Source organism: Hirundo rustica, chromosome 3, assembly GCF_015227805.2.
Source record: "Hirundo rustica isolate bHirRus1 chromosome 3, bHirRus1.pri.v3, whole genome shotgun sequence".
In the NCBI taxonomy this organism is placed as follows: domain Eukaryota; kingdom Metazoa; phylum Chordata; class Aves; order Passeriformes; family Hirundinidae; genus Hirundo; species Hirundo rustica.
Genome location: NC_053452.1, coordinates 4,103,257 through 4,128,671, shown reverse-complemented (window position 1 = coordinate 4,128,671; position 25,415 = coordinate 4,103,257). Strand labels below are relative to the sequence as shown.

Here is a 25,415-nt window from a genome sequence, read left to right as displayed (position 1 = left end):
TCCACCTTCTGCACTCTGCACATGATTCAGTCCATGGTTTCCTGATTCTGGACTCTGTGTGTGATCTGGGCCATGTTTTCCCACATTCTGCACACAATTCAGTCCACGGTTTCCTGATTCTGGACTCTGCACAATCTAGTCTGTGTTTTACTCATTCTGGGCTCTGCATGTCATCCAGTCTGTGAATTCCCAGTTCTGGATGCAAGGTGTGACCGTGTCTGTGTTTTCCTCCATTCCAGACCCCATGTGCAATCTGCTCCAATTTTCCTACACCCTGGGCTCCGTGTGCCATCCAGTCCAGGTTTTCCCCCATTCTGGAGTCTGTGGGTAGTCCTGTCCATGTTTTGCCATATTCTGGACTCCATGCATGACCTGGTCCACAGTTTCCTGATTCCATACTCCGCATGTGATCCCACCTGCATTTTCCTCAATTCCAGTCTCTGTGTGATCCCGTTTTCCCCCCTTCCAGGCTCTGTGTGCAATCCAAGTTAATTACTGTTTCTGGACTCTGTGCACAATCCCCTCTGTGTTTTCCTCCATTCTGGACCCCACGTGTGATCTGCTCGGTGTTTTCCGCCATTGTGGAGCCCATACATGATCCAGTCTGCCTTTCCCCACGTTCTGGATTCTGCGGGAAATCAGCTCTCTGGTTTCCTGATTCTGGACTCCACATGAGATCCTGTCCGTGTTTTCCTCCATTCCTGTCTCCGCGTGTGATCCCGCCCACATTATCCCCCATTCTAGATTGCCTGCATTGTCCAGTCTGCGTTTTCCCACATTCCGGATGCTTTGTGCTCTCCAGTCCGTGGTTTCCTGATTCCAGAGTCTGCACGTGGGCTTGTCCACATTTTCTTGCATTATAAATTCCACCTGTGATCCGGTCCATCTTCTTCCCCATTCTGGGCTCCGCCTGTGCTGTTCTCTGGGTTGTTCCCTGTGCCATGATCTGTGTGTGATCTGGTCTGGGATTTTCTCTGTGCTAGGTTCTGCGCATGATTCGGTCCAAGTTTTCCATCCTTGCCGGGTTCCAAAGTCCAGCCCCGCTGCTTTTTCCTCTTGTGCCAGGCTTTATGCGTGATCCCGCCTGCTTTTTCCCATATCGCCTTCTCTGTGCGTGTTCCCACTATTTTTTTCCCTGTGCCAAGCTCTGTGAGTGATCTTGCCCCATTTTGCGCCCATGCTGCCACCTGGCCCGGATTCAGGCTGGATTTTTCTCTCACTCCAGGTTCCAGGCACGGTGTGATCTGGGTTTCTCTTTGTTCTGGGTCACAGCTGACATCTGTTTTAGGTTTTCGCCTGTTCTGGATTATGGCTGACGTGCGGTCTAGGCTTTCCCCCATGCAGGACATCAGGTACAACCTCACCCACTTTTTTCCCCCATTCCAAACTTCTGGCACAGCCCTGTTTGGGTTTCCCCTCATACTGGATTCTGGGTTGGATTCTCGTATTGGATTCTCACTTTGGTCTGGTGTTGATAGACAGACACAAGAACTACAATCATGCAGTCAAGTTCAGAGCAAAAAGAGAAAAGTTTATTTCTTGACTTTGATTTATATAGATTCTGGACAACAACCAGGGATTCCCCAAAGATCTCTTCTCACTGGGGAATTGGAAATAATTACTAATTGCAGAAATGTTTTCTGAAGCCTTTCCCCTTTGCTGGTAGATCTTCTCTTTCTTCCTTTGAATTTACAGCTGTTCCCCACTGTCTTTTGCCTCAATTCCTTGCAGCTCCTAACTGGGAAAACCTGGAATAACTTAGAGGGGACAGAGGTGACATTTTTAGCTGAAAACCTGAGGCAATTGAGAGGGGATACAAGAACGGTTTGTGCAGGAAGATGGGAGGGGATGTTGAGGGGAGCGAGGTGGCATTTTTGAGGAAAAAGCTGAGGTGATGTTTAGGGGAGAGAGTGAAAATTTTTGGAGCAGAAAAGAGTTAATCAATATTGTACCAGGAGTAAAATTTTGGGGGTAAAACTCGATGTGATCTGTAGGGGACAGAATGAATATTTTGGAGTAAAAATGAAGTACTCAGTAGTAGACAAGTAAGGAAATTTTTGGAGGCGAGAATTGACAAAATCTCAAGAGCAGAGAATGAACACTGAAGAAAAACTGGGGTGAGGAGTAGTGGGCATGTAGGGAAAATTTGAGGGCTAAATGTGAGCTAATCTCTGGAGGAGAGCATGAACCTACTGAGGTAGCATGAGGGAAGCAGTTGTGGGCGGATGGGGAAATTTTGGGGTAAAGATTGTATGAAATAATCTGTAGAGTGATTATTTTGGAGTAAAAATAGATACAGATGGACAGTTTAGGGGGGTAAATCTTGACAAAAGCTACATGGTAGCAAGTAAATAATATTGAAGGAAAAAAATGAGGGAGCCAATTGAACCATGTCCAATAGTGGACATGTAGGGGATTTTTGGGGGCCAAAACTTGAAATAATCTCAAGGTTGAGAATGAATATTTTAGATAAAAATGAGGTGATAAGTTGTGGACAGTTAAGGAAAATTTTGGGGGTTAAACTTGAGGTAATCTCTAGGGAGAGAGAGAACACTGGCAAACTTGAGGCAGTCACTGGGGGTAGGCAAGGGAATTTGGGGGTAGAACTTGGGAGGATCTGTAGGGCAGAGAATTAACATATTAGGGTAGAAATGAAGTGATCAGTAGGTAACATGAGGTAGAATTTAGAGGCCAAACGCTGAGGTAATTATGTAGGAAGAGTAAGTGGTTTTGGGAAAAAAATCTGACTTAATTTATAGGGGACAGAATGAACATTTTAGGGATAAGAGACATAACCACAAGTAGCTTTGGTTTTAAAATCTAGTTAGTATACAGGGGACAAAATAGACATTTTGGGAATAAAATCTGAATTAATCTGTAGACAAAACAATGGCTATTTTGAGGTAAAAAGTAGGTGACTGGGGTTGGGCACGTAGGGAAGACTGAGGGGGTAAAATGCGAGATCATCTCTAGGAGAGAGCAGGAACATCCTGAGGTAAACTGAGGGAATTGCTGTGGACAGGTGGGTAAATCTGGGGATAAAACTTGAGGGAATCCCCACAGTAGAAAAGAATATTTTGAGATAAAAATAAGGTACACAGAGGCAGAGAGGTAGAGAAAATTTCACCTGTAAAATCTGAGGTGATCTGTAACAGTGGGGATGCACTTTATGGGGCAGACTGAGGTAATTGGTCATGGACAGGTAGGGAAATGATTGGGCAGGGCAGAGGGAATAAAAATTGAAAGCATCCATAGGGTAAAGAGTGTAAATACTGAGGTAGAAATGAGGAAATAGGTAGTGAACAGGTAGGGAAAATGTTGGGAGTAAAGCTTGTGGTAATCTCCAGAGTAGAGAAAGAATGCTTTCTTGTAAAAAATGAGGAAAGCAGAAGGGGACGGACAGGGAAAATCTGGGGGTAAGATCTCAGGGGATCTCCAGGTAAGGGAATGACTGTTTTGAAGTATAATCTCAGGACTCACTGTGTCCTCCTTCCTTGGCAGCAGCTGGTGGGGAAGAGAGAAGAGGCCTCAGGCTGGAGAGGAGCAGGAGAAACCCCCCTGGCATCACCAGGCCACCTGTGGGGAACAGAACGGACACTTCGGGAGTAAAAAGAGGTGATTGGATTGTCCCTTTGGGGGACGCTGGCATTGAGGCAATTCCATCTGTTTGGGCTGCTGTAATTTCCCAGCCCAGGGGCTTTGGCTGACAGGGCAGCACAAAGATTGTTCCCAGTGTGGGGCCCAGCTTTGGGGTTCAGCTTTGCTAGTTCAGATGGATTAGAGCTATAGCCCTGAATTTCCTGCTGAATTGCGAACTTGGAATAACCTCACAGTGCCTCCTGGAGCATTGATATTCCCATACAGAGCTGCCTATTTAACATCAGCTGTGCCAGGAGCCAGCAGAGGTTCCAAGAAAGCTCAGTAGGATGGGATAAGGACAGGCCGATATTCCATAGAATTTACTATTTAAAACCCTCATCCCCCAGCCCCACCCATGTCCCTGGGGGGCACTTGACAGAGTTGCCTGGAAGTCAGCTGATCTCACACCCTCCCCTGAGCTTGGGCTCCCGTTGATATTTTAAAGCAGGAGAAAGCGCTGGCCGGACGCGCTTCCGGCCCATGCTGAGGCAGCCCCTGTACCCACGGGAGAACATCTCTGCCTGAAGAAGCTCAGCTCCTTCCAGAGCCTCAGCAGTGGCCTCTGCAAATTCTTTTCCCTCAGGAAAGGGATGCACATCCCTGCCTTCAGCACACCTCCAGTGGGACCCACCTGCAAAAGCTTTCCATCACTTCTTCATCAGCTTCCAGCTGGCTCCCTGAAAAACTCCAAACTTCATCCAAACACATTTGTCTAACCTTTCATTTTAAGGCATCTCTGAGAGAATTGCTGGGGATTTCATCTCTGTGAGAGAAATCCCCTTGGCTTTAGTGCTGCCGATGGATGATGTCCTCAGGCTGGAAGGGGGGGATTTGGGGTGGCCAGGACATACCTGGCAGCCGCGCAGGAGCTCCGGGAGGTGGGAACTGGGAATCGCCATCTGCGCCCCTCTGCGGATGGCCCGAGCTGCCCGTGCCCAGGCAGTGCCAGCTGCTCCTCGGGGCATCTCTGGGCTCTCGGTGGCCTCCATGTGCGGTGAGGCATCTCCCCGTGCCCATGCAGAGCAGCCCCTGGCTGAGGAGCTCCGGGCAGCCCTTCAGCCGTGCCTGTGCCAGCGCTGTCCGAGCAGCCCGGCGCCCATCCCTGGGACGCGTGTTTGGCACGCTGCGTGCCGCGGGCGGGACGCTGCAGGCACGGCTCCTTCCCTGCACACCCCAAGGACAAGAAGTGCTGGTTTCGGGGGCTGCCAGCCTCCTCCCGCCCTGCGCTCCCAGCCAGCTGGGACCCACAGAAAACATCAAGGAACATCGCCAGCAGCGAGCAGGAGTCACCGAGGGCTCCGTGCAGCTCTGGGCCAGAGAAGCAGCCCCAGCCTTGGACCCCAGCCTTGATTTTGGGCTGGGAACACTCACCTGCAGGAGACGCCCCTCTGCAGGCGGGACCAGCCCTGACGCTCTCCAGAAGAACTTGGGCCATGGACCAAAGGAACCCTCAGGGCTTGTCTTGCTCATTCCTCCCTGCAAAGAGACACAGCACAAGCACCTTTACAGCCCTCAGGGAAATGCTGAAAAGGGCAGGAAATTAGGGTTATGGGAAGAGCTTTATGCTGTCACCCAAGCCTTAACCTGTGTTGTTCCATAGTCAGGTGCTGGCCACAGAGCTCTGGCCTGGGACATTCCAGGGGCTACTGCGTAAAGCAGTATCAGCATCAAAGAAGGAGCTGCATTGGCATAGGAATTCCCTTGCTGGCATTCCCATCCCAGGCATGACACTGCCACAGACCTGAGATCGGCTTGGTTGGAGCAGAGCGCTGAAAATACCCAGGCTGCATGTTCAATCCTCAGACGAGGCGTTCACATAAGGGTTCAGCTCGGTGCTCCTCTTGTGTCCCCTCCCACTCAAGATGTGCTTTGGAAATAAAGAGAAAACAGTTTTCACGGGCCTTTTAAACCCAGAGTTTTGGGCATTTTTTGCATTGGAGAGCACAAGCCACAGAGAAAGGGAGGGAAAGGAAGAAGGGAGAGCATCGGGTCTCACCTGGCAGGTGTATCAGCTGAGCGGCCCGAGGCCCCGGTGGCTGTCCCGGAGCGGCTCCTCCCTGCCGCGGTGCCGCAGCCCCGCTTGTTGGAGCTCCCCGGGGCTGCGGACACGGGGCAGGGGGAGGCGGGCGCTGCTGCGCGCAGGGGAGCGCGATGGCCTCGGGGGTGCCGGGGCGGGGGCGGCTCCACATCCCCGCGGGGGCCGCGGGCGGGAGGAGCCGCTGCGGGGCCGGGCCCGGAGCGCGCGCCGGGGCCCGCGGGCGGAGCCGCCGCTCCGTGTCCGCCAGGGGGCGCGCCCAGCGGGGCGGGAGGCGGCGCTGAGGGAGCGGCGGCGGCGGGGCGGTCCCCGTGCCCCGCCGGCTTCCAGCCGCGATCCGGCGTCCGTTCCTGGGAAGAGCGGCTCTCCCGGCGGGCCCGGCAGCGGCACCGGCACGGCCCCGGCTCCCCGCGGCCGCAGAGGGAGCTGCCCGGAGCCCGAGCGGGACCCCGGCCCCGCGCCGGTCGCAGCCGGAGCAGCGGCGGCAGCGCCGAGCTCGGGCCCAGCGCCCGTCCCGGAGCGGCTCTTCCCGACCGCGGTAATAATCCCCGTTCCTATCCCGGCCCCAATCCCGCCCCGGTGACGCCGCCCCGGGATCCGCACCCCGCCCGCCGAGAGGGAAGCGGTTCGGCCCGGGACCCCCAGCGGACGCCGGCAGGACCCAGACCCAAATCCCCGGGCCCGGGTCCCGTTACCGGCCTCACCTCCGCGCCTCGGGCTCCGCGCAGCGCTCCTCGCGACCGTCCCGCCGCATCCCGGAATGAGCATCCACCGCAGAGAGGGGAGCAGGCGTGGATCGGCCGGGATTTAAGGGGCGCGGGCGGGGCGGGGCGGGGCCGGCTCAGGTGTGACGAGTTGGAGCTGCACAGGTGCGCGGGGCCCCAGAGCGGCTGCGCGGGGCGGGGCCTGTGGGGATTTAATGCACGCGGAGGGCCCCGCGGAGCCATTTGCCCCTCGGCGCTCGGCGCGGGAGGGTGCTGCCGAGCCGGGCTCCATATTTCTTTTTCTCTACATTGCTTTTTCTCTATATCTCTTTTCTTCTGTGCTTCTTTTCTTCTACACCTCTCCTATCTCCCCCCCACCTTTCTCCCCTCCCCCACCCCCCACACCCTCCCCCCCCTACCCCCCCCTCCCTCTCCCCCCTAGCCCCCCCCTCCTTCCCCCCCGGGCCCCTCGCCCCCCACCAATCCCCACATACCTACACATCCCTACCTTACTCTTCTGTCCTCCTCCTCTGCCTTTCATCCTTCCTTCCCCTCCCAACCCTGGCTTCCTCTGCACCCTCTCCCTGCTCCCCTTCCCCTCCCAACTGCCCCCACCTTCCTTCATTCCTCCTTCCTCCACCGGATTCCCCCCCAGCCCACCTCTCTTTGCCCCTGCCGCCCTGCACACCCCGACACCCCCACCTGCCCTCTGTCCTTGACTCACCAACCCCGACCACCCCGTCTGCCCCCCCTAATGCCTTTGTCCATCCTCCCCCCTCCTTCTTTCTCCCGCAGCCGCGGGGCTCGGGGTGCCGGATAATAAAGCCCAGAGGGCCGGAGCCCGGCGCCCCCACCGTCCCTGGAAGCCCCCACACGGGGACAGGCCCACCCGGGCGCTGTCCCCATTCCGGTTAACACACCGCCCGACACTGCCGGCTCTCCGGCTTTCCCTACATCACACTGGGGTATCCCGGGGGGGGGGGGGTCGGGGTTGGGGTGGGGGGGGGGGTGGGGGTTAGGAAGGGCCCCCTCATTAGGAGGGGGTCCCGGGGTGGGTGGGTGGGTTAGGAAGGGCCCCCTCCGGAGGAGGGGGTCCTGGGGGGGGAGGGCCCCCTCCGGAGGGGGGGGTCCCTGGGGTGGGGGGTCGGGGTGGGCCCCCTCCGGAGGAGGGGGTCCGGGGGAGGGAGGTGGGGTGGAGGGGGGCGTTCCCCCTCCAGTCCCCGCCCCCTTCCCCCGGACCCCCTCCTCCGGGGGGAGCCTGCCCTGGCCCCCTCCCCGGGACCCCCTCCTCCGGACAGGGGCCCAGGGGGGAGGGAGGGGGGGGCACAAAGGGGGAGGCTGGTTTTTTCTGTGACATGTGTCTGTTTGTGCTGCAGAGTGACGTGACCCCCTCTGCTTCCCCCCCACCCCACCCGCCCCCCCTCCCCCCCGGGCCCCGGTCCGGAGGAGGGGGTCCCGGGGAGGGGGCCGGGGCAGGCTCCCTCCGGAGGAGGGGGTCCGGGGGAAGGGGGCGGGGACTGGAGGGGGGGAATGCCCCCCTCCACCCCACCCCCCTCCCCCGGACCCCCTCCTCCGGAGGGGGCCCACCCCGACCCCCCCCCAGGGACCCCCCCCTCCGGAGGGGGCCCGACCCCCCCCAGGACCCCCTCCTCCGGAGGGGGCCCTTCCTAACCCACCCACCCCGGGACCCCCTCCTAATGAGGGGGCCCTTCCTAACCCCCACCCCACCCCCGACCCCCCCCCCCGGGATACCCCAGTGTGATGTAGGGAAAGCCGGAGAGCCGGCAGTGTCGGGCGGTGTGTTAACCGGAATGGGGACAGCGCCCGAGCGGGCCTGTCCCCGTGTGGGGGCTTCCAGGGACGGTGGGGGCGCCGGGCTCCGGCCCTCTGGGCTTTATTATCCGGCGCCCCGAGCCCCGCGGCTGCGGGAGAAAGAGGGGAAGGGGGAAGGAGGAAGAGGCAGGGAAGGATGAGGTGGGGTAGGGAGAAGGGTTGGGGTGGGGTAGGGAGAAGGGTTGGGGTGGGTTGGGGAGAAGGAGCGGGGAAGGGGAAGGGAGAAGCCGGGTGAGGAGGGGAATATGGACAGAGGAGGGGGAGAGAGGGGAACAGAGGGGAGTCGGGTTGGGGAGAGGGCAGCGAGAGGGTCAAAGGAGGAGGAGAGGAGGGGATGAGCAGGGGAGGATGGAAGAGACAGTAGGGGAGGCTGGGGAGAGAGCAGGAGGGGAGCGGGGACAGGCAGGGAGGACGGGGGGAGAGAGAAGCTGGAGGGATAGAAAAGAGGAGATAAGGGAGGGAAGAAGGAGGAGAAGAAAGGCAGGAGAAAGAGGGGAAAGAAAGAGGGGAAGGAAAGAAGGGTAGAGCCGTGCCGGGAGAGCCCGGCCCGGCAGCAGCCCCTCCCGACAACTGAGGGAGAAAATGGCGCCCACGGCCTATCCGGGGATTAAATCACCTCGGCCCCGCCCCACGCTGCCACGCCGGCGCCCCGCCCCGCGCAGCCGCGCTAGAACCCTGCTCTGCGCAGCCGCGCTGGAACCCAGCACACCTGGAAGCGCCTCGGCTCCGCCCCGGGCCCAGCCCCGGCCCAGGCCCCGGGACCGCCCCGTGCCCAGCCCCTGGGACCGCCCCTGGCCCAGCCCCTGCCCCGGCCCTGGCCCCACCCCTGGGGCCGCCCATGGCCCGGCCCCGGCCCTGGCCCCGCCCCGGGATGGCGGCGGCCCCGTCGCTCCCGGCCCCGCTCTTCTCACCTGGATCGGACCGGGGCTGCCGCCGGGAGCGGGGTCTCGGCTCCGGGTCCTGCCGGTGTCTTTGGGGGTCCCGGGCGGTGCCGCCTCTCCCCCGCCGGGCGGGGTGCGGCTCTCGCGGGACCGAGGCGGGGTCGGGGCCGGCACCGGGACCGGGGGGAGCCGCTCCGGGACGGGCGCTGCGGCCGAGCCCGGCGCTGCCGCTCGTGTTCCGCCCGCGGCCGGCGCGGGGCCGGGGCCGTGCCGGGCCCGGGCAGCCCCCGGGATGCCGAGCTCAGCCCGACGCGCCGGGCTGGGCTCCGCTCTGAGCCCGAAACCCCGCGCGGGAGCCCCCGGCCACGGCCCCGGGGCTCGGCCCCGGCCCTACCCGCGGCCCTCGGCCGCTGCTTCTGAGCTCCCAGCGCGGCCGGCGGAGCCCGGCTTTGGGCCGTGCCTGAGGCACCGCTCGGAGCTCAGAGACACGGGTGCGCCCTGCCCAAAAGAGCCCGCTTGGAGCATCGCGTTTGACACGGCGCTTCTTCGGGCTTGACTGCAACTCCAGCAAAAGGCAGCGCTGGTGAACATCTCTGCTGGTGAAGCCCAAACACCGGCTGACTGACCCCCGCTTCAAGACCTCCCAAACACAGGACGTGGTCTCTGCTTCAAGCCTCTAAAATGCAGAACTTGACCTCTCTGAGATCCCAAATGCTGTCTGGGGGACCCTGGTTTCAAGCCCCCCCAAGCAGGACTTAGTGGCTGTTCCTGTACTTGGCCAAAGGAGCCCGGTTCTGAGCCCCCAAAACGCAGCCCCGGCTCTCTCTCGGTGAGCCCCAACACTGCTCCGGTCGGTCGGGTTCGGAGCCCCCACAAGTGCCCTGGGCCGTGGCTGGACCCCAGCTGGGCACCAGCAGCCGCTCCCTCACCCCCCCAGCGGCACGAGGAAGAGAGCAGAGACAAAAATCCAACACAAGGGCTGAGATCAGAACAGTTTAATAATGGAAACCAATTCAAATACAATCATTTAATGTTAATGACAACACAGAGGAACGGAGAAAGCAACAGGGACAATAATGAACAGGAGAGAAAGACCCCTCCACACTCCCCCCTTTAACATTATAAATCCAAAAGGTAATCCAGAACACCATGAACTCCCAGTGTGGGAGATTTCCACATTCCTGTTATCTCCTTTGTCTTCCATCCTGGGGATTTGTGGACTAAGGGAGGCACTGGCTTCTCCTCTGGGCAAGGGCAAGGCTCCCGTGCTACTCCTAAAAACAGAACACCTGGAATTAGTGCCCTGGGAGCCCAGCCCAGTCCTTCCAGTGACTGGGGGTCACCCAGTCTTTCCCAGGATTAAGATGGAAATGACATCCTGCTCCAATGCATTTTCAGCAGGATTGGACACTCCCGGCCAAGGTGACCAGCCCCTGAAAATAGGAGCGGTGACAATCCAAAGAAACTCCAATTCTTTTCGGCGCCTCTCGCTTAAGTGGCTCCCTGTTGGAAGAGGTCAATCGGTATTTTTACTGAGCGCTTTATTGCCAAAGCCAGGGAAAACCGAGCAGCATTCCCTGAGCGCCTCCATCACTTCCAAGGCCATCTGCACCAGTGGCCAATGGGCAGGAGCCTGCCCAGAACAGGCTCCAGGGATGCTCTGAAGTCCACTATTCCCAAGGTTTGAATGATTCTGGCATCATCCCCCCCGTATCCCTGAGTGTGCCAGAAAGCCCAGAGCTCCAGAAGCTGTAGGCAGCTGTTTTTTCCTTCCCAGCTTTTTGGGAGTGTGAGTGAAGGCCCCTTTCCCTGTCCGGCTCTGGGAGCTGCCCCTGCCACAGAGCCCACACTGATCTTGGGCCCTGCTGCAGCCAATTCCCTTGTCATGGCCCACATCCTACAGGAAAGCAAACGGGGAAGCGCCCAGCCGGCCCCAGTTCCAGTCAGGAATGTCTCAAACAGCACTCAGGGGGGTTCCTCTAGCTCTGGTAGGGAAGCCGGCATGAGCCCAATTCCCAGGGCCTGTGCAGGGGCTCCCTACGGAACAAAGCTCCCGTTTTTCAGTCAAGGGCTTTTCCTGGTGCCCTGAGGCACGGGGTGATCCACACATTTGTCCCTCCCTTATTTCTCACACACTCACAGACCCAGCTCCTGCTCTTCCTGCCCTCCCTCGGGGGCTGCAAATTGCCAGTGGGATTTCCCTCTCCTCAGCAGACCAGTGTCTCCAGGAAATTCCCACAGCTGACCCATTCCTGAGTACAGGGCTCAGGACAAGGGAGGAACAAAGGTTTTAGCACTTACCATCTTTCATTTTCCTTTCCCAGGACAACTTGCTCTGCCTCTTTCAATCTCAAAAGGTTCCTTGCCTTTGTTTCAGCCTCAGAGGATTCTGTGAGGAGATTTCACACCCACAAATCAGGATCCCAAACCCACAGCATTGTCCATAAAGGTGGAGCAGTGTTGGTTGCTCCAGTGCATTTCCTCCACGTGCACAACTTAAAAACCATTACACCGCTGCATAATTGCCTTGAGCTGGTGCTGTAACAATGAAAACCTGATTTTGCATGGCCAGAGGCAAGAGATTGTCCCGGTCAGGCTGTGAGGCCTTGAACTGCACATTTTTCTGGGGGCTCTGACTGGGATTCCAGCAGGGATTGAGCCTCGTGTGTGTGCAAACCCCAGCGTGGGACTGGGCAGGTTTGCACTGGGGGAAGCTCTCGCTTTATCCTTTGGCAGTTCTTCTGTGGAGTATTAAACAAAGAGGGAGGCCTTGTCCTTAATCCAATTACCACAGGGCAGAAAAGGACTGTTTCTTGTTTACGAGCTATGAACAAAACTGAGAGCAGCACTCAAAAGGTTGGGAGCTGCTGCTTCACCACAGTTGTGTCAGCAACAGAGAAAACACAAAATGTGTATCCAAAATCAAGGATAGAACGATTGCTCCTGCTTTTAGTGGGACCAGGGCTAATTCTGCCCTGCAATGACAAAGAACTTCTCCCCCAGACCTTCAGAGACCCCTCAGAAAGCCAAAGTGCGGCAGGGAAGGCAGGAAGGAAGGAAAGGAAGGAAGGAAGGAAAGGGAGGAGGGAGGGAAAGGAAGGAAAGGAAGGAAAGGAAGGAAAGGAAGGAAGGAAAGGCACCTCTGCCTCACCTGCTGGGGACAGCACAGGTCCTGCTGCTCCTGGGGACTGGGAATGTGTCTGGAGCCAAAAGCACCTTCGCAGGCTGGAGGGCTTTTCCTAAAGCACTACCTCTGGTTCACATCCTGCTGGCTTTTCCCTCCCTTGGGAAAAGAAGGACTCCATCTGGGGCCTGGAAAAGGAGGAAACAAGGAGGCCCAGCCCACGAACTGTTCAGATGAGCCATGGGGGCACTCAGAAGCTGTGCAGGGATTTCTGCCCCAGAGGTCACATTCCTTCAAAGCCAGTGCAAACTCACTAAGATGACCTTTCCACAAATCTCTCTTAAGGCACATCAGAACCCGAGCAAGAAAACGGAACCAAACGCTTTGTTCCACTGGCCTCGCGCCCCAAATTCCAGTGGGACAGACGAGTCCCTCTCCTTGGAAGGCAACATCTCCTACCTGGAGCTGTGCCTCCCCCAGCCTTCGGTGGCCGTTGTCTCCATCCTCCCACACCTCCTCATCTTTCTCCTCGGCAGGGTTGGCTTCCTCATCCTGCAGAGCAAACGCAGGGACAGTCACCAGCCTGCTCATCCCAAAGCTGGGCAGCAGGGACGGGCTGGTGGCACCCTCTGCACGCTCACCCCTCTGCCTGGAGCCAGCCCTGCTCCGCGGTTCCTTCCTGTCCCTGGCCTGGCATCTCCTTTCAACGGGATGTCAAACCACAAACGTTTGTTCTGCTGGCCTTTGGGACATCAGAGACTCCCCCGAGGCAGTGGGCAAAGCTCCTGTTCCCATGTCCTCTGCCTCCCAAAGCCCTGCTGGGGCTGGGCAGAGCAAAGGAAAAGTCTCGTTCCTGCTGGGAATTTCCTCCTGTGCCCATAAACCCAGAGAAATCGTGCCTGCTCCATCCCTGGAAGAGCCCAAGGCCAGGCTGGATGGGCCTTGGAGCAGCCTGCAAGAGTGGAAGGTGTCCCTGGACTGAACTCAGCAGTTCCTGGATTTCCTCTGGCTCCGCTCCTATTGCTGTGGCCTGTTGGGGAGGAGGAAGCCAAAAAACCCTATAAATATGATTGCCTGTATTCTGAGAATGAGAAACCTGTAGGTGAGATAGAATTGAAAGTAAGTTTTGATGTTTGAGATGTATTAGATACTGGATGTCTGGGAAAACAGTTATGTGACCAGCTGAAGGTTACCTGCAGCCAGACCCAGAGGTCAAATGGAATGTTCTGTCTCACGCCCAATGTATGGTTCATCCCACACCTGTACCCCTCCCCTGAAGTATCAGGTATCTGTAACCCCATTGGCACAAGTCTGTTCCAGCCCACCTTGAAGACCCCTGATCAGGGGGCTGCGAAGGTGGCTCGCTCTCTTTGCTCTTTGCTCTCTTTGCTTGCACCCTTCCCCAAGGACTTTCCTCTCTTGGAATTTCCTCTCCCTACCTCTCCCTTCCTCCACTTTCCTAGGCCTTGCCACGAGCTGCAGCCTGGCAGCTCAGAGCAAGGCCCCCACATCCCTTACAATAAACCTCATCTTCTAAAACCTAACTTCAGAGATCTCTCGTCTACATTTATCTACACCGTCCTGGAGTCCTCAGCAGCAGGAGGAAGCAATTTCTACAGTGGCCCGAACATTTTGACTGCTTCCTGCCCAATTTACAAAAGTCAGCATTTGCAGTCACATTCTATTTATTCCCCTTTCCCATTTTTATTCCTGTGACATTCATTATTGCTGCAACAGAAAAAACCAGGAGCAGAAATTTGAGAAACAAAGGACAAAAAATGGCTTTTGTGGCACATTTTTCTTGAGAAATCAATTCTGCTTTTGAAGTGGGACTTTGATTTCAACGCGAGCAAGAGGTAAATCCACTTGGAGGGAGAGCAGGGAGAAATCCTGCACTCGGAGGGCCCATGGGGTCTGACCCCGCTGGGCAGGTACAGAAAGAGACCCCGGCAGCTCCCGGAGTCCGTGGAGTGAGGGTGGTGCAAGGACCAGCACAGGATCCCAGCCCAGCACGGCTCATCCTGGGAGGCTCCACAGGAGCCAAATCCCAGCTAAGGACGTTCTCCAGGGCATCCTCCTCCAGGGAAACGGGAGCGCCTCCACATCCTGACATCTCTGCACAGGTAAGGGAAACCCCGAACTCTCCAAAGCTGCGTTCATTCCAGAAAGCCAGAAAACAAAGGAAAACACCTGGAGAGCCGTGGGAAGGAAAGCTGCTGGAACGGCTCCGATTCCACACGTGGCTTTTACAATCCATTGTATCTCGTCTGGGACTCCTTCCACCTCCGCTACCGATCGCCTCACTTTGACCCCAGAACACTCATTCTCTGCCCCGCACATCAACTCGCATTTTACCCCCGAAACGTTCATTTTGCCCCTTACAGAATCCGCCCCGGAGCGACGCCCCGGGCCCCGCACGGCCGAGGCAGCTCCGGTGCCCGCAGCTCCCGGGCCATCCCCGCGGCCCCTCGGGGCTGTCCCCGGTCCCCGCTCACCTCCGAGCCCGGCGCAGCCGCCCCCCGCTGTCCCCGGCCGCAGCCCGCCGCTCCCCGGGCTCCGCCATTGGCGCTCCCGGCTCCGCGCCTGCGCTCCCGGCACAGCGGCCGCGCTTCCTGCCGGGAGCGGCCCCGCACGGCAGAGCCCAGCCGTGGTGCCGGTGCAGCTCCGTGTCCCGGCCCCGCTCCGTGTCCCGGTGCCGGTGCAGCTCCGTGTCCGGCTCCGCTCCGTGTCCCGGTGCCGGTGCCAGCCCTGGTCCCGGCCGCGCTCCATGTCCCGGTCCCGGCGGAGCCGCGGGAAGCGCCCGCAGCGCTCGGAGCTGCGGTACCGGCTGTGCCCACAAGGCGGCAGCACTGAGGGCGCGGCGGCCACGGCGCATGCGCAGCGGTTTTAGGGGTGCCGCGGAGCCCCGATTCCCAGCCCCCGCCAGAGCCCGGATTCCGGGGGTTCCAGCGGCAGGAGACACAAAGATTCCGACTGCACGGAGCTGGTTCCAGTTCCTTCACGCAGATCATCTTGTCTGACCTCGTCAAGCTCTTTGTTGTTTCGTTTACGTACATAAACGTTGTATTTTTATTTTCAAACCCCACAGATCCCTATTCGAAATTTCTTAGAGACTAAAATCCTGACTGTAACACAGCAGATACGGGGGTTCTTTTTAAAGAAATTATATATAAATTAAGATTATTTATCAATATATAGAAAATCACATTCTTTGCCATTTTAAGTACTGTAAAATAATTAAATGTCACTCTTAGAATATTTTTCAAACGTTTAATAAGGGGCAGTGTCCAGCGCTGGGGCGTTCCTGCCTCTCGGCCAGTGCACACGCCGGTACATTTAAGGCAGGGGTGTATCTATAGGCTGTTATATCTATATGCTGTTATATCTATATGCTGTTACTTTACTGTGGTACAAACGCATTCGTAAGTTTCGTGCATCATTCAAACGTTCCCGGGAGCTTTTGATGTTGTAGAAACTTTGTTTTGGTTTTCCACTCTGACTTACCTGCGTGACATCCTGCAGACCAGGTCAATATATTTTAATCCTTCTTGTGCCTTCGTCCTGTTATTTCTGATAATGAGCAGTTAACAAATTCTTCTCTAACTCTTCTCTGGTGCTCTGGTTTGTGTCACCGTTCTCACTCGGAGAGGTCGGTCAGCAGAGGTGGCAAGCACCAGAAATGCTTTACACAGTTCTCTCGGTTACACAGAAGCACTTTAACATTTTATGTTCTGCCAAGGCCTACAGTACAATGCATCCATCATATTGTTATTCCTAGAAGCTCTAAGGTGTGTACACCAACTTCCTGTCTGTAGTGGTTTCACGTTTATTAAATTTTGGTCTTGGTATTTACTCTTTTTGTGGGCGAGAGACTAGGAGAAAAACAAAGCAGGCTTAACCTTAAAATTAACAAATAGTTTATTAACATAAACTAAAAGAATAGAAAAAAAGAAAGTTGGAAAAAAAAGAAAATGGAATGAAACTTTGAAAACACTTTTCCCTCCCCTTACAAACTGTTCACTTTCTTACAAAACAACATAAAGAGACAAAACTTGTCATTTTCAGTCAGTTTCACTATCTGACAAGAGTCTTTCATCAATTCATTAGGGGAAGAGTATCCTTTTGAGTCATGGATCCCACTGACAACATAGAACAGTTCTCTTGTGGGTTTTAAACTGTCACAAAAACAACCACCCAGAGAAACCTGCCTTTGTGACCCTCCCAGGAGCAGTTCCCCAAGCTGCTTAGGGGTCATGGGTCTTAGACTTTTGTATATTGGGGTGTCACCTTTTAAAGATGAATAACTCCAAAGCAAAGGATTTTTCACCTCAAGGTACAGAGATATCTTCTCACTTCTTCACTGGCGCAGGGGGCTTCTCATCTTTATCTCTGTTCAAGCATCTTATAGGATATTACTTAGTTCATTACAAACACCTTTGCTTAAATCTACACACAAATTAAAACAATCATCTCCCCAAATGCATATCTTTCCCATGATTTAAAGGAATGACCTAAATATAGAGTTCATTTCCATGGCTCAAGTAAGAATAGAACAACCAGCTCTTCAACCCTCTGTCCCAATAGTCTTTTCACTCTTGCTTTACTGACTTCATGCTGTTGTTCTTTATGTTCACTCTGTCCTTTCTTACTCTCTCAGAGAAGGGCTGAGCTCTGGAAGCTTCATGCTGCTAAGAAAGAGCTAAATCTGCCTGGAGTCTTTGTCTCTCCCTCTGTGGCTCGTGGTGTTAGATGTTCAAGCCCAGCTGATGAGGGGGGAAGAACTCACAGAAACATCAGAGATTGGAGCAACCAGGCAGTCCAGAATCACAAAAACAGGCAGGATCATAAATGCCTTCTCAGCCCACCCCTCAGTGTAAATCGGGGTGGCTTCAGCCCGAATGGTGCCCATAGCTCTTATCAGGGCCCAGCAGAGATCTCTCCCTGCTCTAAAGAAGTCTGAAGAAAGTAGCTGTTAAAAACCAGCAACTTCTCCTTTCCATCCCCCTTCACCCGGGAGCCGATGGAATCCGGCCAGGCCTCAGGCCAGCTCCGCCCCCAAAAGGGGGGAGCAGCAGGAGCAGCTCGATGTTACCTGTCTCTCTCTGGCCAAAGGAAGAAGGAAAAGGACCCACCTACAGGAAATCAAGAGGGTTTATATGGTACTTCCCAAAGTTGCAGCCAACAATTTCAGTGGTCAGAATAGATGTCAATATTCTAACTCTCTGATAGGTCCCTGTCTCTTCCAAAGCAATTCCCAGGTCCTGACCTGGAGAATTATTTTACATTCTTTTATAACTAACATACTAAACTGTACTAACCCATGACACTGTCGTCATCACACTACCATTGCTACGGCAGCACGTACGGTGCGTGCCTAAAATGAGAAATTCGGTTCTATGAGCAAGCAGCTAAAAGGGGTTATAAACTGCACTATACCCACAATCAATAACCCCGTATAAAGACTAACACACAAATGCCAAAGCCAGTATTAAAGGGTCATTTGTAACAGCTCCTCCCCTTTGTCTTCCCTGCTGTATTTGCTCGAGCTACAACTTTTGAACCTCCGCACTTTTGGCATACTGAGGTCTTTCATAGATTTTAAATGCTTTCTCTAGGTTTTTATCATCTTTAATTGTCCTCAACACCATCATTTTCTGCCTTTTTTCCCATGGTTTCTGACTCTGGATGGGTGGGCATTGTCATTATTGGCATATTTTGAACCACGTAAGTAATTAATGGGATAAGACACTGGATCAAACATGGAAGCAAGATTAAACTTGTTATTCCACATAACAATACAAAGTCTGCCTTTTTCCACCAGGATAAGAATAGAAATAAAGAAAAAAAATCTTCTAACCATCCTTTATGTAATACAATTCCCATTTTTGGGCTGGCACATGGGCTATTTTCCAGATGTTTCTGGCTCTATCCAAAGCTGCATCCCCATTATCATCGATTTGTAGACAGCAATCAGATGTGTTAAACTTTCTGTTCTGGAAAAAAAAGAGAGTCAGAGACTTGCTCTTTGTATGTTTCTTTATTATCAAGCTTGGCCTTGGGGGAGAGCTTGCTTGCTCCCTTGGCAACGCGGAGGAGGAGGTACACACAGCTTCGCTTCACAGCAAAGCTGGGGACTCCCACACCCCTCACGGGCTTTTTCCCCTTGCCAGGGAGTCCGTTTCGCTTCGCTGATCAGGGGTCATCCAGCGATGGGGGACTCCTTCTCAGGTCACGGTAACTAAATAAAGCTGCTTCAGTGGACCCCCGTACCCCTTGCACTAGTCTAAAGTGCGACTTCAGTCCTGGATTCTACTTTGGTTCCCTGCTTTTTCAGAGTCTCTTGTTCTTGAGTCGTTCCCAGAATTCCAGCGTTCTTTCTATTTGCATATTCAGACGCTATCCGACGAATGGGAGCAGAGATACAGGTAATAAGGTGAATTCTTAATTAACAAACAAGTAAATAAGGTGATAAATCAATATTAAAACAGGAATAAGGCAAATTCTTTATACAGAACTAGCATTAACAATCTTAATGGAATTACTTAACAATTAAGTAACTAAAACATAGATTATTTGAATAGAACTTATTTATAACAAAACGGGACCCATTTCAGAGGTTAAATATCCCAGGCTATACGTTCCACAGAGAGCAGCGGGTCCCTCGTTACAGGAGCGGCAGCAGAACCTCGGCCATAAAGGGCCATTTACCTTGCACAGCATCCTCAGGAAAACTTCCCACATAAAGGACCGGGCCCCCCGCCACAACAACCTCGGCGCAACAGAACGCTTCTCCTTCTCCCGTACCACCCCTTTTCCACGCCGGCAAAAACAATTACTGAGTAGAAATAGATCCTCACCCGCTCCAACGACCGAAGCTCTGCGGCTCATCCGCACGGGCTGACCCCGCTCCGGGGAGGAATCTTCACACAGCCCCCAAAACCCGGCTCCACATTTCCTCTTGTTCCCGCTGACCTGGAAAGCCACAGGTGAACGCGGTCCCTCGGCCCTCGCGTCCGGGATCAGCGCCGCTCCATCATCCCAAAGGAACTCCGGCATCCGCCTCTCCGCCTCTCCGCTTTCGCAGGGGCCACGGGCGGGCCCGGGCCGCCAGCGGCGTCGTTCCCCGGGCAGTTCACCGCGGCGGAGAGGCGAGCGGAGCCCCGCGTCCCCTGACCCGTGCCGGAGCCCGCTGCCCGCCGCTCCGCGCCGCGCCAGCTCCTGCCGCGTTCTGCGCCGCGCCATCGCTCCGCGGGGCCCCGCCCGCCGCCGGGGCTGCAGTACCGGGCGCTGCCCGCAGGAGGGCAGCACCGCGCGCGGAGAGCGCCGCTCGCCGCCGTGCCCGCGCTGCTCCCGGCAGCGGCCGCTCCCGCCTTCGGTGCCGCTGCGGGCCCGAATCCGCTCCCGGCTCCTGCCGAGGCTCGGCTCGGCCCGGCAAAAACCAGCTCAAATAAAATTTGTCTCCGAGCAAAACTGGGAACTGGCTAAAAACCTTCTTTTCTGGGGGGCACTGGGTTTGTTTTCCCTATCCCTTCATAGTCCAGGATACTCCCGGAGCTGTGTTAGGCAGTGGCAGGAGGACAGAGCTGCATTTATTCATTCTTTTTTATAACTTCTATTTTTTGCTATTATTTTTTACTTTTTGATTTTTATAATTTTTGTTCATTACCTTTAATTTTACTGAGTTTTATTTTTTCTGCTATTTAATTTCTTTGTTTCGTATTTTTACACAGGTTTTATATTTTATTTCTTCTATCTTTGTATTTTTTCTTTTACTTTTTATTCTTTCTTTACTTCTTAATTACTTTTAATATTAAAAATATTATTTAATTTTTATTTTCATGTTATTTTATTTTTTATTTTTTGTTTTTCTTTTTAATTTTTAACGTTAGTCTCTAATCTAATTTTTCATTTTCTTTTTCTTTTATTTTTTACTTTATTACTTTAAAATTTTATTTTATTTTTATTATTTTATTTTATTTATTTTTAAATTTATTTTAATTTAATTTAATTTGTTCATGTTTTCTTTGTTCCTTTTTTTTCTTTTTTTTTTCTTTTTTACCCTTTCTTACCCCGAGTATGTGGCAGACTGGCTGTTGGCAACAAAGAAGTTGGAAAATGACATCCGTGGCCACCGAAGGTCTGGATATAATCAGGAGTCAGAGCAAAACCTCTGTATTTTCTGCTCCATTGAAGAACCCCAACGGAGAAAGCTGTGAACGCCATGGTGCCGTTTTTTCCTTTTTTCCCCCTACCAGGTCTCATTCTGCCCATGCAGAGTATTAGCAGCAGGAACTTGATGTCGGGGTGTATTTCAGAAGTAGCAATAAAAGAAAATAGATTTCTTTATTCTGTAACTCTCCAAACTTCATCGGTTAGTAACAAAGAAATCCAAAACAAAGCAAACAGAAAACAAAAACAAAAAACCAAAACCCCCCGCAAACAACCCCCTCCCCGAAAAAAACCCACACAAAGAGAAAATATACCAAAATTATTTTAATGAGAATGAAATCTTTACCCTTTAGAAAACCAGGCTATTTTAATTCTAATTAATTGTTGTTCTGATGTGTTAGGTTAATGACTTCCTATAATTTAAAATATCATTTGAAATATAAACAAACACAAATTTTTAAAAATCAATACAAAAATAGGAAAGTCTAATTAATAAAAAGGCAAATGTAAAATACAAAAAATAATATCAGCAATATAAATAAATACAATCTATATTATGACATGCTGTGTGTAGTATAATATATCTAATATACATAGAGATATAAAACAGAAATGCTAATGATAAATATAATAAATACTAAAAATTTGCTATATAGCCTACAATCAAAGCCTTTTTGGTTTGAATTTGGTGAGTGGCAGGGTTCTGGTAGTTGTGCTTGGGGGTCTTTTGGGGCATTTCTTTGACAGGATTTTTGGGCACGTTCTTTTTTGTCTCCGTTCTCTGCCTGTCCCAGAGCCTGGGCTGTGAGCTCCGGGGCAGTGCTGCCGCCCTGTGGATACAGAGTGGTACTGCAGCTCCCCCCGGGCCCATCCCTGCCGCGCGTGGGAGACCCGGGCTGTGAGCTCGGGGGCAGTGCTGCCGCCCTGTGGACACGGCTTGGTACTGCAGCTCCCCCCATGCCCATCCCCGCCGCGAGTGGGAGACCCGGGCTGTGAGCTCGGGGGCAGTGCTGCCGCCCTGTGGGCACAGAGCGGTACTGCAGCTCCCCCCGTGCCCATCCCCGCCGCGAGTGGGAGACCCGGGCTGTGAGTGCGGTGCAGTGCTGCCACCCTGTGGGCACAGAGGGGTACTGCAGCTCCCCCCGTGCCCGTCCCCGCCGCGCGTGGGAGGCCCGGGCTGTGAGCGCGGTGCAGTGCTGCCGCCCTGTGGGCACAGAGCGGTACTGCAGCTCCCCCCGTGCCCGTCCCCACCGCGCGTGGGAGACCCGGGCTGTGAGCTCGGGGGCAGTGCTGCCACTCGCCCTTCCAAAGACGGCGGCAAAAAGGGCAGGACAAACCAAGGACCCTGAGTGCGCCTAGCCGCCTGCCAGCGCGCTACCCTGACCACGGCGCCGTGCCCGCAGCGGTTGCGGCTCCAGAACTGCTCTGCTGCACAGAGCACCGGTCCTCACTGATCTCAAAGTCTCCTTGCTTGACCAAAGCATGCTTTGGAAGCTCTTCAGTGCTGTTTCTCATAAATTAAGGTAAATTCCCACGCATCCCTCAAGTCCTTTCCTACTATGAATTAACATGCAAAGAAAAAGCCATTCTCCATACTCATTCTCCATTCACCACGTGGCCGTTTGTCACCCATTCGACAAATCTTCCCATGATACGAGCTTTTGCAGTGCATGAAACTGAGCTAAAAAGTCAGAGGACCAAACATGACTCCTCAAAGAATCAATGCAGAATAGTTAGATTCCTTTCAACTCTGCAGCCAGTGCTGATGCAAGCAGATGATCAGTAACAGTTTGCTGATTATTAGTTCAATATGCACTTTACCAAGATCTTACAAATATTTCTAGAAGATGAGGTCTTCTTTCTTCCAATAGTAAGATGGTATTTACAGATGAAAAAGTTCTGCAAAGGAAGACAAAGCACGAAGGTCAGTGGAAACCTAAGTGTCACTGGAGTAGGTGCAGGGACACACCGTGAGCTTAGCAGCAAGAAAGATGAAGGGAATGACTCTCTGAGGCTCCGCTCAACTTCTTTGTCTCTTATTTAAAGACAAACACAGCTGCCAAAAGACAGCTGAGGGTCAAAAAAATGAAGCCAAGGAGCAAACTTTAAGGCACAGAGGTCACCTTGAACATCATAGTACCAACAGGACAGCATATATATATTTATATAGAGCGATGAACTAGAAACCGGGAAGTGTCATTCAGAGGTATTTTTCTCCTAACATGAATGATCGAGTGAGCAAAAAATGTTAACAAAATTTAAAAAATGCCAGAATTTTCAAAGTCCTTTTCCTTAGTAAATGACTGCAAATGCATCTTCCATAGGTGAAAAATAACTGAAGCTGAACAAATTTTTCAGCTTTCTATGAGTATTTTTGAGCACTCACCTCACCAGAGGAGCCATTCTCCACCCGGAACCATCCAGCTCTTTGAATGGCTCCATCAGCATCACTAGATGGAGCAGCTATAAGAGAGTTGAACACAGAGGTTCTATTTCCAAAAATAGCCATACGATCAGCCACCAAAGCTTACTACCATTTCTTTTTGTTCCAAGCATCATGACTCCCCACAGAGAAGGGATCAGTCTAGCTATTACCAATTTGACTAAAGATTTCGAATGACCCAGTAAGAACTCTAACAAGGCACGAATGAGATGCTACTGTGGAAAACATGAAGCAAGAAAAGTCAAGTATTAAACGTATAGAAAACTGAAAGGGCAACAGGAACCTTTAAACATCTGTACTCCAAAAACAACACATTTTCATAAAATGCTAGCAGAATTTTTAAGAAAAACAACCAAGAAACAAGACCATTCATTTGAACTTAATGTGAATTTATAGCTATAAATAGCTTTTTATTTTCCAGCAAAAGACTCTAGGTACTAGGAAATAAAAGAGCCTCTTACCAGAGAGCAGTTTACTCACATTTTTGGATTAAAACACTGCATCTTTTATGAGGAATGTACGGAAAGGAAAGAAAGATACCCGGCGTTCTCGCAATGCAACTTCCAGCAACTAGGCCACCAATTTACACCTCATTTATATACACATTCATAAATATACTACCCAAGAACTTTAAAATTACAGCTAGAGGTATTAGAAAACTTGTGATTTCTTCCCACAGTAACTCAGCTGGAGTTCATTTTCTTAACTCCTCCCCACTTCAGCTACCCTACAGTAAATTTATGTAATTTCATTATGACCTTGTAATCAGAATGACACTGTTTTAACTACTGACATATTTTCACAGTAGAGAAGAAATTTATATGAGAAAAATGAAGTGCCAACTTAACCTCTGAATTTCAAGAAAATGCAGAATAACGGATAGATTCTAGGGAACCGTTTTTGAAATCCTAATTCTGACTAGTTCATTCAATGTAAAGCCCTCTCCCACCATTATGGGTCACGTACATATAAAATTACATACACACGTATGTACACATGTGAGCATATATACAGTTCATAACTTATATCATTGCAGTACTTCATTAAATACTACCCTAACATTTTGCCAGCCTCAGATTCTAAGAGGAAAAAAGGCTCCATTTCCATCTGGAGGTAAACACAGTATTTATATAACACTTCCTTTCCTGTTACAATGAAACATTAATTAATAAGGTGGTAAAAAGACATCCTATCACCGGTCTGATGTATATCTATTCAGAAGCTGCTTTATATTAGCTTATAACTTTCAAGTCTGGCTGAGAAAGCATATTTTCCAAACTAGATCCAATTTTTTTATTTGGAAATGAAAAGGATTAGAGCTCTGCAATATAAGCTGATAAACCAAAGGATAGGCTATGTATACTTACAAGCTTCACAGATCCATAATGCTTTCTGCTAAACTCTCCACCTCTGCAACCCAGATCTTCAGAGAAGGAGCTGGAATAGAAACGCTTCATCAGTGTTCACAAGTCAACTAGCCTTATGTTTCCCGCAACGCCATACCCCGCCGTTAAAAAAAATATAACTTCTGCCTCACAAGGTTTACAGCATATAAACTCATCGCTGCAGGGAACACTTCTCACAGCATGCACAATTTCTAGCAGCCATCGCAGTCCGGCTTTCACGTTACTCCCAAAGGAAATGTCCGTGTCCTGACCGGGAGCAAAAGCTACGGTTAAATTAAGCACTTAGGCACGATGAAATCAGAGTTCCAAAGCGGGTGTTGGCTCATAACTGTGTTCAAAATGTAAACTTAATGCTTTAAAGAGGACAACTGCACTATCTAGCTCAGTAAGACCACACTTAGTAGGTTGCTACTGATTTTTCCTGTCTTTTTTTAGCCCACACACAATGAGAAATGAAACCAGTACTTTAAGAGCATAAGGAAACAACAGCATTTCAGAGGTTTCTCTCCACCACCTTAACAAAGATAGCAAACAAAAGTAATCCTAGAACACAAAGTTCAACATCCACCTGCACTAGCGACCTCACACCATCGTATCGCATTATGCATCAACCCTTCACAAGTTACATTCCAATAATTTGAAGACACAGACCATCTTACACAAACCACACCCTTTGGTATCAAAATCATTTTTCTGACAGCACTCTCAATAACTAAATAACCAGGAGTATATCTGAGCTAATGATTAAAACAAGACTGCTTTACTATCAATATTCTCATTTCTGTCCCAACTCAAACTACCTAAAACATACCTAACCTTTGAAAACTCTAGCAGTCCTTTTAAAAATCAGAATTATACCCAAGAGCTAATCTCTGCATCTTCTCAACCTAACTACTTCATATCATATGTCACCCGCTTTGTCATTAAAGCAGAATCTCACACCAACATAAATGCTACAGAGACAACCTGATAAAAATTAGGCATCCTAGCTTCAGTTTAGGCACAGGTAAGAGTCATATTATCATGTTATTTGTGTAAGAACGTATACTCCCTAAGGAATTCTTGCCCGCATACCTCTTTGGCTCTCCATTCCCAGTTCTCACCAAGATTTGTACTCCACTCTCTGACATATCACATCTGCTAATTTAAAAAATACACTGTGATTAAAATCAAATGTTCAT

At 52.1% G+C, this 25,415-nt stretch overlaps 3 long non-coding RNA genes across 8 annotated transcripts; all 3 read right to left on the bottom strand.

The window, feature by feature from the left end:
- Nucleotides 1-1,549: 1,549 nt before the first annotated feature.
- LOC120751100 (uncharacterized) lies at nt 1,550-4,588 on the bottom strand. 2 transcript variants are annotated; one of them, XR_009207666.1, is made up of 4 exons: nt 4,491-4,588; nt 4,271-4,402; nt 3,481-3,576; nt 1,550-1,757 (listed from the first exon to the last, which is right to left on the bottom strand). It is a non-coding gene; the product is annotated as an uncharacterized LOC120751100 (long non-coding RNA). The 2 variants fall into 2 exon arrangements; XR_005700267.2 differs by having other exon boundaries at nt 4,271-4,516.
- A 5,484-nt stretch (nt 4,589-10,072) lies between these two features.
- Nucleotides 10,073-14,901, bottom strand: LOC120751130 (uncharacterized). Of its 5 annotated transcripts, none has more exons than XR_009207723.1 (5): nt 14,712-14,901; nt 12,676-13,246; nt 12,244-12,404; nt 11,394-11,481; nt 10,073-10,595 (listed from the first exon to the last, which is right to left on the bottom strand). It is a non-coding gene; the product is annotated as an uncharacterized LOC120751130 (long non-coding RNA). The 5 variants fall into 5 exon arrangements; XR_009207721.1 differs by having other exon boundaries at nt 12,676-12,768; nt 14,712-14,897; XR_009207722.1 differs by lacking the exon at nt 14,712-14,901 and having other exon boundaries at nt 12,676-12,768; nt 12,858-14,683.
- Nucleotides 14,902-21,768: 6,867 nt separating this feature from the next.
- On the bottom strand, nt 21,769-24,334 carry LOC120750518 (uncharacterized). Its single transcript, XR_005700028.2, has 3 exons — nt 24,196-24,334; nt 22,772-22,848; nt 21,769-22,284 (listed from the first exon to the last, which is right to left on the bottom strand). It is a non-coding gene; the product is annotated as an uncharacterized LOC120750518 (long non-coding RNA).
- Nucleotides 24,335-25,415: the final 1,081 nt, after the last annotated feature.